Source organism: Papio anubis, chromosome 7, assembly GCF_008728515.1.
Source record: "Papio anubis isolate 15944 chromosome 7, Panubis1.0, whole genome shotgun sequence".
NCBI lineage: Eukaryota > Metazoa > Chordata > Mammalia > Primates > Cercopithecidae > Papio > Papio anubis.
The window spans coordinates 45,949,902-45,962,865 of NC_044982.1; the positions used below are offsets into that span (position 1 = coordinate 45,949,902).

The 12,964-nt window shown below is 41.7% G+C and overlaps 1 pseudogene; it reads left to right on the forward strand.

Annotated features, from left to right (window-relative positions):
- Positions 1-393: 393 nt before the first annotated feature.
- LOC116275715 lies at positions 394-1,468 on the forward strand (annotated as a pseudogene).
- Positions 1,469-12,964: the final 11,496 nt, after the last annotated feature.

The following is a 12,964-nucleotide window of genomic DNA, read 5'->3' on the forward strand; positions in this document are numbered from 1 at the left end:
AGTGCTATATAGTCACTTGGTAGAAGTCAACTAACTAAAACACTTTTGAAAGAAGGCCAGTCAGCCTTGGTGCCACTGGCTAAAGTTCTCAGACATGTCAAATTCTTGTCTTCTATGCAGAAGTGGAGGCAACCCCATCTAAGTGAGAGGGACAGTTACCATGAGACTGACTGGCTCTGTCTTCTTTTCAGAAGCTGAAGGCTTCATTCCCCTCTGGCACATGGCACCTGGGTAGATTCTACGGCATTAGGTGGAGTTCATAAAGGCAGTGTTTCTGAAGAATGGAGATGCCCTCCAAGGCATTACTGTGGATACCACTGGAGGGTCCAGGGTCTAAGGGAGCAGGCTAAGGGTTGGATAAATGGTACCTATGCTGCCTAATTTCACTTTTCACAAATGCACAAGAGATAGACATCACCCTGGAGACTGCTGTAGTAATCCCTAAACGCCTGATAGGATTATTGAATCCTACTTTTACAGGTTCTTTCTGTTGTTCTTTTTTTCTTTCTTTCTTTTTTAAGAGATGGTGTTCTTCTAAGTTGTCTAGACTGGCCTCGAACTCCTGGGCTCAAGCACTTCAGCCTCCTAAGTAGCTGGGATTACAGTTGCATACCACTGGCCCTGCATCACTGGTTCTTAATATGGGAAGATTTTGCTTTCATGAGTGTCCACTTGGTGTCATGTGGAGAAATGACTGACAGACAAAAAAATACTAGTTGCAGTAGAATTTATTTATTCATTCCTCTTCTCCCATTGCCTCACTCCTAGACCACTGCCTCATTGGTTTTCTCATTTTCAGTTCTTCCTTCTTCAGTCCATCTTGTATATAACAGCCAAATTAGTTTATAAAGCCCTGCTTTTTGTGGCACATCTTCTAAAAATCTCCTATGGCTTTTCATTGTACAACATCAACAATAACAGCAACACAACAGCAACTAATATTAGCCACGACTTCAATTATGAGTAGACATTGCACTAAGGGCTTTACATATTATAAACATTTCTTCATAATGTTGAAGATTCCATTAAAATTGGATCTGCTCTTCCCCTCTCTTTGGTGTTGGCCACAGAAGTGACACGATGAAGGGAATGTCATTGTTGGGAAAGCACCGTGAGAAGATGCACATTCTGTGCCACTGCTGCAGCTCCAAGGCCTACCACCCTCAGAAGTCAACCTGTGGCAAACGTGGCTACCTTGCCGAGCGCAAGAGGAAGTGTAACTGGGGTGCCAAGGCCAAAAGACGAAATAGCACCTGGACTGGTCGAATGAGGCACCTAAAAATTGTATACTGCAGATTCAAGCATCGATTCCGTGAAGGAACAGCACCTAAACCCAAGAAGGCAACTGCTGCAGCATCCAGCTCATCTTAAGAATTTCAATGATTTGGGTGGGTGTGGTGGCTCAGGCCTGTAATCCCAGCACTTTGGGAGGCCGAGGCAGGCAAATCACAAGGTCAAGAGTTCAAGATCAGCCTGGCCAACATGGTGAAACTCTGTCTCTACTAAAAGTACAAAAAATTAACTGGGTATGGTGGCAGGTACCTGTAATTCCAGCTACTCAGGAAGCTGAGGCAGGAGAATCTTTTGAACCCAGGAGGCGGAGGTTGCAGTGAGCCTAGATCTCACCACTGCACTCCAGCCTGGGCGACAGGGCAAGACTCCATCTCAAAAAAAAAAAAAAAAAAAAAAAAAGGAATTTCAATGATTAGTCTCTCAATAAATGTTCTGGTTTAAAAAATTAAAAAATAAAATTGGATCTTACCTTACTTTTTAAGTTTTATTTCCTTCTATTCTAACATGAACAACCTGTTGTGGAGAGACTGGGTCTCATTTCTGTGCCCACCTTCACCTTCAGCTTCCTCTGAATGCCATTCTTACTACCCTTGGCTCTTCCTGTTCTCCGTTCACGGAATGAGGCTTCTTTCCTCCGCACATCTTTCAATTTGTCTTTCAAAGGAGCAGCTTGAATCCCAATTCAAGGCTTCTATCAACAATTCTATTTTCCTTCTGTCTACTTTTCATTGTATTACATAGTCAGCACTCAGTTACCTGCCATCTATTTTTTAATAGACTATCAGGGCATATTGAATACCTTTGTGTAAAATGTTCTTTGATCCTTCCATTTTTTCTCTTGAATCATGTCCTTCTAGACTTGACTCCTCTATCAGGCAGGATAGGTTAAGTTATGTTGCAGTAATAAATAAACCACAAATCATATGGTTTATGGTAAAATAAACATTTGTTACCTATATTACATATCTATTGTGGATTGGCTGAAGGCTGTGTTCCATGTCTCTTTGTTTTGGGACTAAAGCTGACGGAGGAGTGATATCTGGAACATTGCCTAATGCAGTGACAAAGCACAAGAGATGTGGCTAACAGTGCACTAACTCTTGAAGCAAGACCCATAGCTCTTCTGCTCAGTTTTCACTGGTCAAAGCAGGTTACCTGGCCATGCCTTACTTCAAGAAAAACAAAGCACAATTCTACCATGTACCTGACAAGAGGGAAACCAGAATATTTGCCAGAAACTCTGACAACACAACTTCCTTTTGTATATAGCCTAGACCAGTGGCTTTCAAACTTTTTGAACATATGCCATAATAAAAATTACCTTTTACATTACAACTATATATATATACACACACACACACACACACTCTTGTATTTAACTGAGACAAAAGTAGCTAAACGTGATTCACAGTTATTTTCTGTTCCATTTTATTTAGTTTCATTTTTACAAAAGTACTGGACATGACCCACTAAATTGATTTGATGACCCAGTGATGAGTTGTGATATAATATTTGAAAAATGCTGGCCTAGAAGCATGAGATAAGTACCCTCAACCCTTTCTCTACAAATCCCAAACATTTTCTCACTGCAAATTCCACTCCATACACCCATCTCCTCTATATCTGTACCCTTGCTGCTGCGTGCGGCTGGTGAAAAATAACACACTTGTGAAGACCCAGTGGAGGTTGGAGATAATACATTTGTAGAGGCTGATCTGCATAATAGTGTTATTTCGTCTAGCAGCGCCTCATGCGTCCTATCCCATCATTATCCCCTCTCAGCTAATGTATCAGCCTGTAAACATAATTGAGGCCATTGGGGAACCTGTTCCTTTAACGGTTCACCTCACATATACGACCCAATCAGTATCTGTATTCTCTCTCATCTCCTTTCATCTCTCAGAGAGGGAGGTGCTGCATTATGATGTCTTAAGTGCTCTTATTATTATTTATTCAGGTGTTCATCTGCTTCCTCCAGGAGCAACTCTGTTTCACTGGGCTTGCCTTCTTTTTTCTTTTTTTTTTTTCTGAGACAGGTTCTCACTCTGTCACTCAGGCTGGAGTAGAGTGGCAGACTCACAGCTCACTGCAGCATCAACCTCCCCCTAGGGTCAGGTGATCCTCCCACTTCAGCCTCCCAAGAAGCTGGGACTACAGGTGCATGCCACCATGCCCGGTTAATTTTTGTATTTTTTGTAAAGATGGGGTTTTGCCATGTTGCCCAGGATAGTCTTGAACTCCTGGGATCAAGCAATCTGCCCGCCTTGGTCTCCCAGAGTTCTGAGATTACAGACATGAGCCACTGCACCTAGCTGGGCTTGCATTCTAATCATTCTACCTGTTCTACTACTTTCTGGCTGCTGGGAAACCTTAGGTAAGCTATTATTTTTCTCTTGGGCTCATTTAGAGCTCAGACTTGTTGCTGGTGTTTTTGTTTGTTTGTTTGTTTTCCTGAGACAGGGTCTCATTCTGTTGCCTAGGCTAGAGTGCAGTGGCATGATCTCGGCTCACTGCAGCCTTGACCTCCTGGGCTCAAGTGATCTGCCCACCTCACCCTCCCAAGTAACTGGGACTACAGGCATGGGCCACTATGCCCAGCTAATTTTTTTTGTATTTATAGATACGGGGTTTTGCCATGATGTCCAGGCTGGTCTCAAACTTCTGAGCTCAAGTGATCCTCCCAACTTGGCCTCCCAAAGTGTTGGGATTACCAGCGTGCACTGCTGCACCTGACCTGGTGTGTCTTAAAAGGCAAGAATCCTGCAGAAATGTAAGACAAAGGGGTCTTTGACCTGGTAGTTGATGCTGTAGAGGCCTGTAGAGTAGAGATGCTGGAGGAGGCCTTCTGCTCTCTGCCATTCCTGTACCCTGCTAGCTTAGAAGTCAGGGAAGACATAGGCCTACCATTGGCTCTCTCCTGGCTTTTGTGGGACAGGAAGACCAGCGTACTCACACGTGGAGTCAGGGTGGATCATTAGTAGGAGCCATACTGTGTCAAATGCCAAGCTCTCTCCAATATTCACTGCCTTTGGTTCTCACCTCTGAGTTCAGTGTACAGGGAAGGAAACCTCACATCAGGTCATTCTACTGTGACCCTGTGTAGCTACAGCCTCATCTACACCAGTTGCCTGAAGGTCCTAGCAGCCCCATGACTCAAGAGAGGCAGATAGCTTGTGGGAATGAACTAGAAGGAGCTGCCTTCAGGATGCCTTTTTCTGGGATCCAGATTACATAAGCATTTGTCTAGCTACTTCATTTATTTCTTTCATTCACTGCTAAGCTTCTCAAAAAATAAATTGTACCTGTTTTCTCCCTTTCCCATCTCAACATTTGTTTTAGAATCCACTGCAATGAAACATTAGTTCTACCACTTTCCTGAAATTGCTCTGACGAAGGCAACCATTGACCTAATTGCCAAATCCTTTGGAATCTTCATGTTTCTCAGGTCTTTCTTGATCTGTCAGGTGCATTTAATTTACCCTTGCTGGCCACTCCTACCCTCTTTGTGACTCTTTCTTTGGCTCCCATGACAATATTGTCTTCTAGTTCTTCTCTTATCTCTCTGATCCTTCTTAGCCTCCCTTCTGGTTTTTACATCTCTCCTATCCTCTTAATTTTGGTGTCTTCCATAGTTTTGTTCTGTTCTTTTCTTGCTCTCTTTGCCTTGTGGTGTATTTTGCCACCTTTATGTGAATGATTGCCAAGTTCAGGTCTCTAACCGAAATCTCCCTTCCAAACTCCTGATTCATTTATGCAGTTGCCAACAGGACATTTCCCCCTGGACAGTCCATAGGCATTCTGAACATGACACTGCAAAACAGAAAGTAATCTTTCTCAGTAGTGTTGTGTAGCTCAGAGGTTAACAAACTGAGGCCCATAGGTCAAATCTGGCTTTCTGCCTGTTTTCTATAAGGCTTGCAAACTAAAAATGGTTTCCACATTTTTAAATGGCTGGAAAAATCAAAAGAATGATAATATTTCATGACACATGAAAATTGTATAAAATTTAAATTCATCATTTGTTAGGAAAGTTTCACTGGAACACAGTCCCACTCTTTTTGTTATTGTTTATTTTTGGCTATAGCTTTCTTGCAATGGCAGAGAGGAGTAGTTGTAACAGAGATTTATGGTCTGCAAAGCCTAAAATATTTACTATGCAGTCCTTTACAGAAAAAGTTTGCTGACCCCTGGTGTAGCCAAATGGACCTAGCTTGAAATCTTGGCTCTGCCACTTACTCTCCATGTAACTTGTGCAAATTACTCCTGTCAATTTCAGTTTCCTCATCTGTAAAATGAGAATAATTATATTTACTGCTCGAAGTTTTTTGTAGATTAAAAGAGATCAGTTGGGTGTGGTGGCTCATGCCTGTAATCCCAGCACTTTGGGAGGCGAGGTGGGCAGATCACCAGGCCAGGAGATCAAGACCATCCTGGCTAATATGGTGAAACCCCATCTCTACTAAAAATACAAAAAATTAGCCAGGCATGGTGGCATGCACCTGTAGTGAGAGCTACTTGTACTTGGGAGGCTGAGGCAGGAGAATCCCTTGAACTCGAGAGGCAGAGGTTGCAGTGAGCTGAGATCTTGCCACAGTAATCCAGCCTAGGTGACAGTGCGAGACTTTGTCCCCCCCCCCAAAAAAAATTTCATGCATGTAAGACATTTGGCATAGTTTGGCATAGTAGTGCCTAATGCAAATTTCCCCATGAGTGTTAACTATTGTTACTTCTCCTCAAACTTACTCTTCCTCCTGTTTTTTCTATCTTTGTGAAAGCTGCATGTTGCACTGGTCACCCAAGCTAAAAACTTGGGAGTCATTATAAGCTTTATATCCTGTCTGTTGTTGATTTTACCTCCACGAAATCTAACATGTCCATTTTTTCCTTTACATTCACTAATACTGCCTTAACTCACACCTAATCTTCTCTTGCCTGAACTGTCTCCTAACTTGTCACCCTGACTCAGATATTGCCCTCATTTCTCTCTTTTCCATACTACTACTTGAGTGAGTATTCTAAAGTGAAAATCTGATTGTGTTACTCCCCACCTTAAAATCATGCAAGGACTCTCCATTATCTGCAGGATAAAGCCTGAACTTCTTCTTTTTTTTTTTTTTTTTTTTTTTTTTTTGAGACAGAGTCTTGCTCTGTTGCCCAGGCTGGAGTGCAGTGGTGAGATCTAGGCTCACTGCAACCTCCGCCTTCCGGGTTCACGCCATTCTCCTGTCTTAGCCTCCCGACTAGCTGGGACTACAGGCATCTGCCACCACGCCCAGCTAATTTTTTGTATTTTTAGTAGAGACAGGGTTTTACTGTGTTAGCCAGGATGGTATCGATCCCCTGACCTCGTGATCCGCCCGCCTTAGCCTCCCAAAGTGCTGGGATTACAGGCGTGTGCCACTGCATCCAGCCGCCTGAACTTCTTTTACCATCCTGCATGGTCACTTCTCTGCTCAGCCTTAAATTTCACTCACCCTACCTTGGATCCCATGTACCTGCCTTTTTATGGCTTGACATTTCCAAGGCAACCTGAGATGTCCTTCCTCATCCTGTCAACCCAGGCAACTTCTACTTCACTTTCAACATTCAACTCAAGCATTACCGCCACTATGAAATAAGTCTTTATTTAACTCCCCCTATTTTTGTGCAGAGTTGAGTACTGTCCCCTGCTTTTTTTTAGAGATAGGGTCTCACTTTGTCACCCAGGCTGGAGAGCAGCAGTGCGAGCATAGCTCACTGTAGCCTCAAAGCCCCGGGCTCAAGTGATTCTCCTGCCTCAGCATCCTGAGTAGCTAGGACTATAGGTACCATTATGCCCAGCTAATTTTGTTTTTATTTTTATTTTTTTGTAGAGACAGGGTCCCACTATGCTTCCAAGGCTGGTCTTGAGCTCCTGGTCTGAAGTGATTCCTTCCCACCTCAGCCTCCAAAGTGCTGGGATTGCACGAATGAGTCATTGTCCCCCCGCCAGGCATTCCCTTCTTTGGGTTCTCATGGACTCTTATTTTCTTTAGTCACAACATGTAATTATGATTCTGGGCTATAAGCTTCTTGAGAGCAGGATACATATTCAAATCTCAGAGTTTAGTATAGTGGTTGATACACTGGGGAAACTTACACATGTTTATCAGAGAAAAGAATAGGCTGGGTGGGGTGGGTCACACCTGTAATCCCAACATTTTGGGAGGCCGAGGCAAGTGGATCACCTGAGTTCAGGAGTTCGAGACCAGCCTGGCCAACATGATGAAACCCCATCTCTACTAAAAATACAAAAATTATCTGGGCGTGGTGATGCACATCTGTAATCCCCACTACTCTGGAGGCTAAGGCAGGAGAATCGCTTGAACCCAAGAGGTGGAGGTCGCAGTGAGCCAAGATTGAGCCATTGTACTCCAGCCTGGGCGACTAGAGCAAAACTCTGTCTCAAAAACAAAACAAAACAAAACAAACAAAACAAGAAAAAAGAGAAAGAATAAACAAATTCCTATAAATGTATAATAAAGAATCCTACATAGATACTCAAATGATCATTTATCTACCTGTCTTTTCCCTCTATGATTTTTCAGAAAATCAAAGTGATTCTCAAAGTGTGCTCTCCCGGTACCAGCATCACCAACATCACCTGGGGATTTATTAGAAATGGATATTTTAGGCCCTACTCTTTACGTCCCGGATCAGGAATTCTGGAGGTTGGCCCAGCAAACTGGTTCAGTAAGCCTTCCGGGTAATTTTGATGCATGCTAGAGTTTGCGAGCCACTGCCCTAGATGAGTTTTTCTCAAACTGTGACTATGGACCCCGTGTATTAGAATCATCTGGGCTGACTGTTTCATCAGTCAGACCGTATTTCAGAGTCTCTGAGTGCATGAAATAGCTGTGGTTTCAAAGCTGGCTGCACACTGGAAGTCCCCGGGCAGGACTTAAAAACAATAACCAGTACTCTGACTTTATTCCCAGAGATTCTGATTCTTTGGATTTGGTGTAGAAATTGGCATTTTTTTTTTTGTTTTGAGACAGAGTCTTGCTGTCTCGCCCAGGTTGGATTGCAGTGGCACAATCATGGCTCACTGTAGCCTCAACCTCCTGGGCTCAAACAATCTTCCCACCTCAGCCTCCTGAGTAGCTGGGACTACAGGCGTATGCCACACACCCAGCTAATTTTTTCTATTTTTTTTTGTAGAGATGGGGTTTGGGGGCAGTCTTACTTTGTTGCCTAGACTGGTCTCAAACTCCTGGCTCAAGCAATCCTCCCGCCTTGGCCTCTTAAAACTGTTGGGATTACAGGCATGAGCCACCAAGCCCAGCCAAGTTTTTTTTTTTATTTTTATTTTTTAAAGCTCCCTAGGTGATACAAATGTACAATATACAGCCAGGGTGGAGGCCTACTGCACTGTGAACATGGGGTCTGGGGTTTAAGACTTGTCTTCTAGTCCTGATGCCACCATTTCCTAGCAGCGACTTTGGGCAAGTTAACTCTCAGTTTCTCGTTTGTAATGAGGATTAAATGAGGTAATATATGTAATGAGCTTAACACAGACCTAGCCTACAGCAATCTCTTAGTAGACATTACTAGAACCCTTACGGTTCCTTATGTACACGCATTTAGGAACCATGGAGCTAGAGAATATCCTTATTCCCTGAAACTGATTGAGTGCTGAAGGAATTTCTTTCTTCTTCAGCGGGTTTAATCAGGAATCATGTAAATACCTCAACTTTCTGTTGTGCTGTTTCATCTGGACAATCAGTCCCATTTAATTCTGATGGTGGTGACGAAGTGCGACTGTACCTTCAGAGACACAAGAGATTGGAAGTGCTTTGTAAGTGTGTATCATGCCACCTTGCTCATATGTGTTTAATAAGTGTGTCTTTTCTTCCCAATTAGATTCCAAGGCTTGTGGGAAGGATTGTGGCATTCTATTTTCATATCACAGTGCCTAGCAGAGTGCCAGATACATGAAAGACCCTCAACTTGACTGAAACGCAGGCTCTCCACCTGCCAGTTTCAGTCGTGCCTGGTGTGATCCTGATGAAGTTTTCTGAATTCCCTGTGTCCTGCCCTCCTCATCCGAGAAAGGAAGGGGTTAGTTATTTCACTGTAATTCCTGGGGCTGCTCTGACAATTAACAAACACAAATGTCCACATAGCACCTTAGCATTTCTAGTGTGCCCTCAACTTGTAAATATTAAAATAAAATAGACACAAAGTTTCCCCACAGCTGTTGTTGGAGCTCTGAGTATTTATTTTAGGTCGGCATTGCTGGTGTTACCAGGTGTCTTAGTACTGCCTTTTCTCACTGTGATATATCATTGTGAATGTATAAAAATTCTCAGTGTGAATTGTATAAACGCCCATTACAAAAAAAATTAAATTTTCGGACACAACTGTTTTCTAAGACTTAATATTTCCTTTTTATTTTCTTCCTCTTGAAATTCTAAAATGACACCTATTTTCTAAGATTTAACTGGCATCTTTAAGAAGGAAAATAGTAATTATGTTGGAAGCACAGAGGGGCCGCCATCTAAACCTCACATGCTTTACGGACTAAGAGTGTGTCAAACAGATGAAAACCGTGATCTTCATCCATGATGAAATATATTCACTTTTCCTCCAGGACTTTGCTGTAGCTGTTTCAGTAATCAGGGCTGTATAACGATGGCACCTACATGATTTTTATTATTGAATCCCAATAGGAATGATTGTTACCTTTGAAGATTTTTCGGTCAGAAATCAGTACATCAGAGAGCATTTTCTCTGAACTGTTATTAAAGCAGAACTATGAGAGTCAGAAGTAGGTTGGGGTTATTCTCAAACTGACCTCTCTTTACTATTATGTTCTGTACCTTGTTCTATCCCTACTTAAATCACATTGTTCTTAAATTTTTATATATACTTATTATAGTGCTTCAGGCAGCTGGTTTTTATTTTCGTTAGGATTAGTCACACGGTTCTCTGGTCTTGGAATTTGTAAGAGTTTTGGATAGAGAGACTGCTCTTGGACGCTGAGGCCTGTGTAATTTTGTTAGTTTTCTTGGCTTGCTGAATTCACTGCTGTGGTTCTTGACAGATGAAGGGTGTGCATGAATTGGCTGTAATTTTTTTGTTGTATCAGGCAAAACTCCACATTGGGTGACTTTTAATAATTCAGTTTTATTTACTTTCTGAATGTTAGAGCATTACATAGGACTCCTAGAAAGAAGCTGAGTAATTATAAGTGCTCTTAGATTGTTTTATCATCGTAAGATTGCCCAAATTATTTCTAAAGGTGTACTAATATATGACACGTATTTAGGTGTATGAGAATTTGCAGGATAATTCTGGCAAGTTTGAGTATTAGGGCTTTATTACCTATTTTCAGAAATGCTCGCTTTCATAATTCATCCTTCAGGCAAGTCAATTAGAAATCACTTAATTTTCCATTGAAATTTCCAGACACATCAATGTATTTTTGTGTCTCAAAGTTGGTTTCATTTCTCATATTTGATCAAATTCTAAAGGTAAATTTTACAAAGTAACCTGCAAAGCTATTTGGAGGAAAACATTTGGTATTAATATTAGATCTAATTTGTTTTCCCACCTAAAAATTCTACGGAGTCCTTTTCATATATTTCATATATTCAGGTATTTGTTAAATCTGCCAACTCTGTGCCAAGGGCTGGGAAACTCTGGGAATAAAAAGATGGAAGAAAGTCTCTTCTTTCTGGGAGTTCAGGGTCAGCGGGGTGTCACGTGAGTAAAGAAATAGTTACAACGTCCTTAAGACTGTACTGGACATAGTGCTTACAGATAATTCCCAAGATTTGGCCTTCTGGCCACAAGGCAGGAACAGTTTTTTTCGGTCTTTCTCTGCCTGCAGTCTCTTCTGAAAATCTGGTAAAGACTCTGTGATTCAGAATGCAGAGAGTGTAGGCTTCTAATTGGTTCTTGAGGAAACAAAACAAAACACTTTTGCACACGAGGTGGTGCTGGTGCTCTGCAGCAAGAACTAACCGCCACTCGGAGGCAGTGGAGATGGTCTTTTGCTTGTGCTGAAAAGCTGAGTTCTTGGGCTTTACCCTCCTTGGCCTTAGAGGGCTTTTAATTCCCAGGTACATCTACTTTCGGAATGAAAAGACCTACTTCATCTCTGAATCACTATTCATTTTCATCTTACAAGGGAGTGCTTTTGCTTTCGCTGAAAGTTATCAAGGCTTTCCTGGGAGTGTTCTTGAGAAATACGGTATTTACTAACTAAATGCCCCGAGTTTTTGTTTTGTTTGGTCGGCCCGACAAACTTTTGGCATAGTCGTAGCTGTTGAAGGGCTGTTTTTGGAAGGGTGCAGTGGAGGCAGGAGAGGAGGGTCCCAAAGCACTAAATTGCATTAGAGGTTGTTGGTTTTTTTTTTTTTTTTTTTTTAAGCAATTGCTGCAGTATTTCTGGTAAGAAAAGTTATTAGGTGTTTATGGATGTTTCAAAAGACCGAGAGAAAAAAATGCAGATTCCATGGTAAAATATCCACCTGGGGACCCTTAACACTCAGAACAGAACCGAAGTTGGGAATGCCAAGGGGTGTGATCAGCGCAAAGCGGCAGTTGTTTCTCACGTGGGGTGTTAGCTGGATGCAGTCCAAGAAGAAAGGGGTTGCCAGAAACATCCCCAGGGGAGGATGGGTTGGGTTGGCCAGGTACATCAGGAATACAGGGTTTCTTCCTATTGAGCAACACCCACCTTCTCCCCAAACAGAGAAAGCTCAGCCTAGTTAGTGGAGGGCTCTCTTCTTATCTGCTTCCTTGGAAGTATTGTGGGAAACAGGTTTATAAGAGGAGGTAAAAAATCAGAGTTCTACATGGGGTACATAGAAGAAGTATTTCAGGCTAATCATTTTGGGTTGCTGTTTTAGAATAATATGATATTTTCCCCCTTTGGAGATAAGGTTGCTTTAAATTGTTTTTTGCAGGGCAGGTGAGGGAGTGGCTTTAGCTTGGTCCACTCTTATCTGATCCACCTTGGAATCCACAGATCATATTTGCTGTTCAGAATCTAGCATTTGATCATGGTTTCATTTAGCACCAAAGTTTTGGAATATCCTCTGGGGGGAGGTTTTGAACATGTTTTTCCCCAAAATACTGTTTTGAATAGTTGTGTGAATAATTGGACTCAATGTTCATATATTTCTAATCTCTTCAGTGCCAAACTCTTAAAAACAGAGTGTACTGCCATGTAACATCTCATAATGCTGCTTGTTCCTAAATTGATTATACATATGCATTCTATGTTATATAAAGTACCTGTAATATATGCATATGAGACAGTTATATAATACATTGTGCATGTGTGATGTATTCAATATTGATATAGATATATAATGCATACTCTGTACATGAATGTATGCAGCTGGTATTTATTATATATTGTGGAACAGCAAGCAATAAAAAGACTACTCTGTACTCAGAAAGACTTAGGGTTATACATATCAGTGATTACATATTCTAAAGTTTAAATCAAATTAAACTTTAATTTGGCAGCCACTCACTGTAAAACTCTTCCCTACTCACTCTTTGGCATATCCATAAGTTCAAGACAAAATTATAAAAAATTAAATAAAATCAGCCAATTCCCAACTTATAAACGGGTTAAGTTCCAAAAGTTTCTTTTAAATATTTGTTTTATAGGAACACATTCCCATAAAAATGA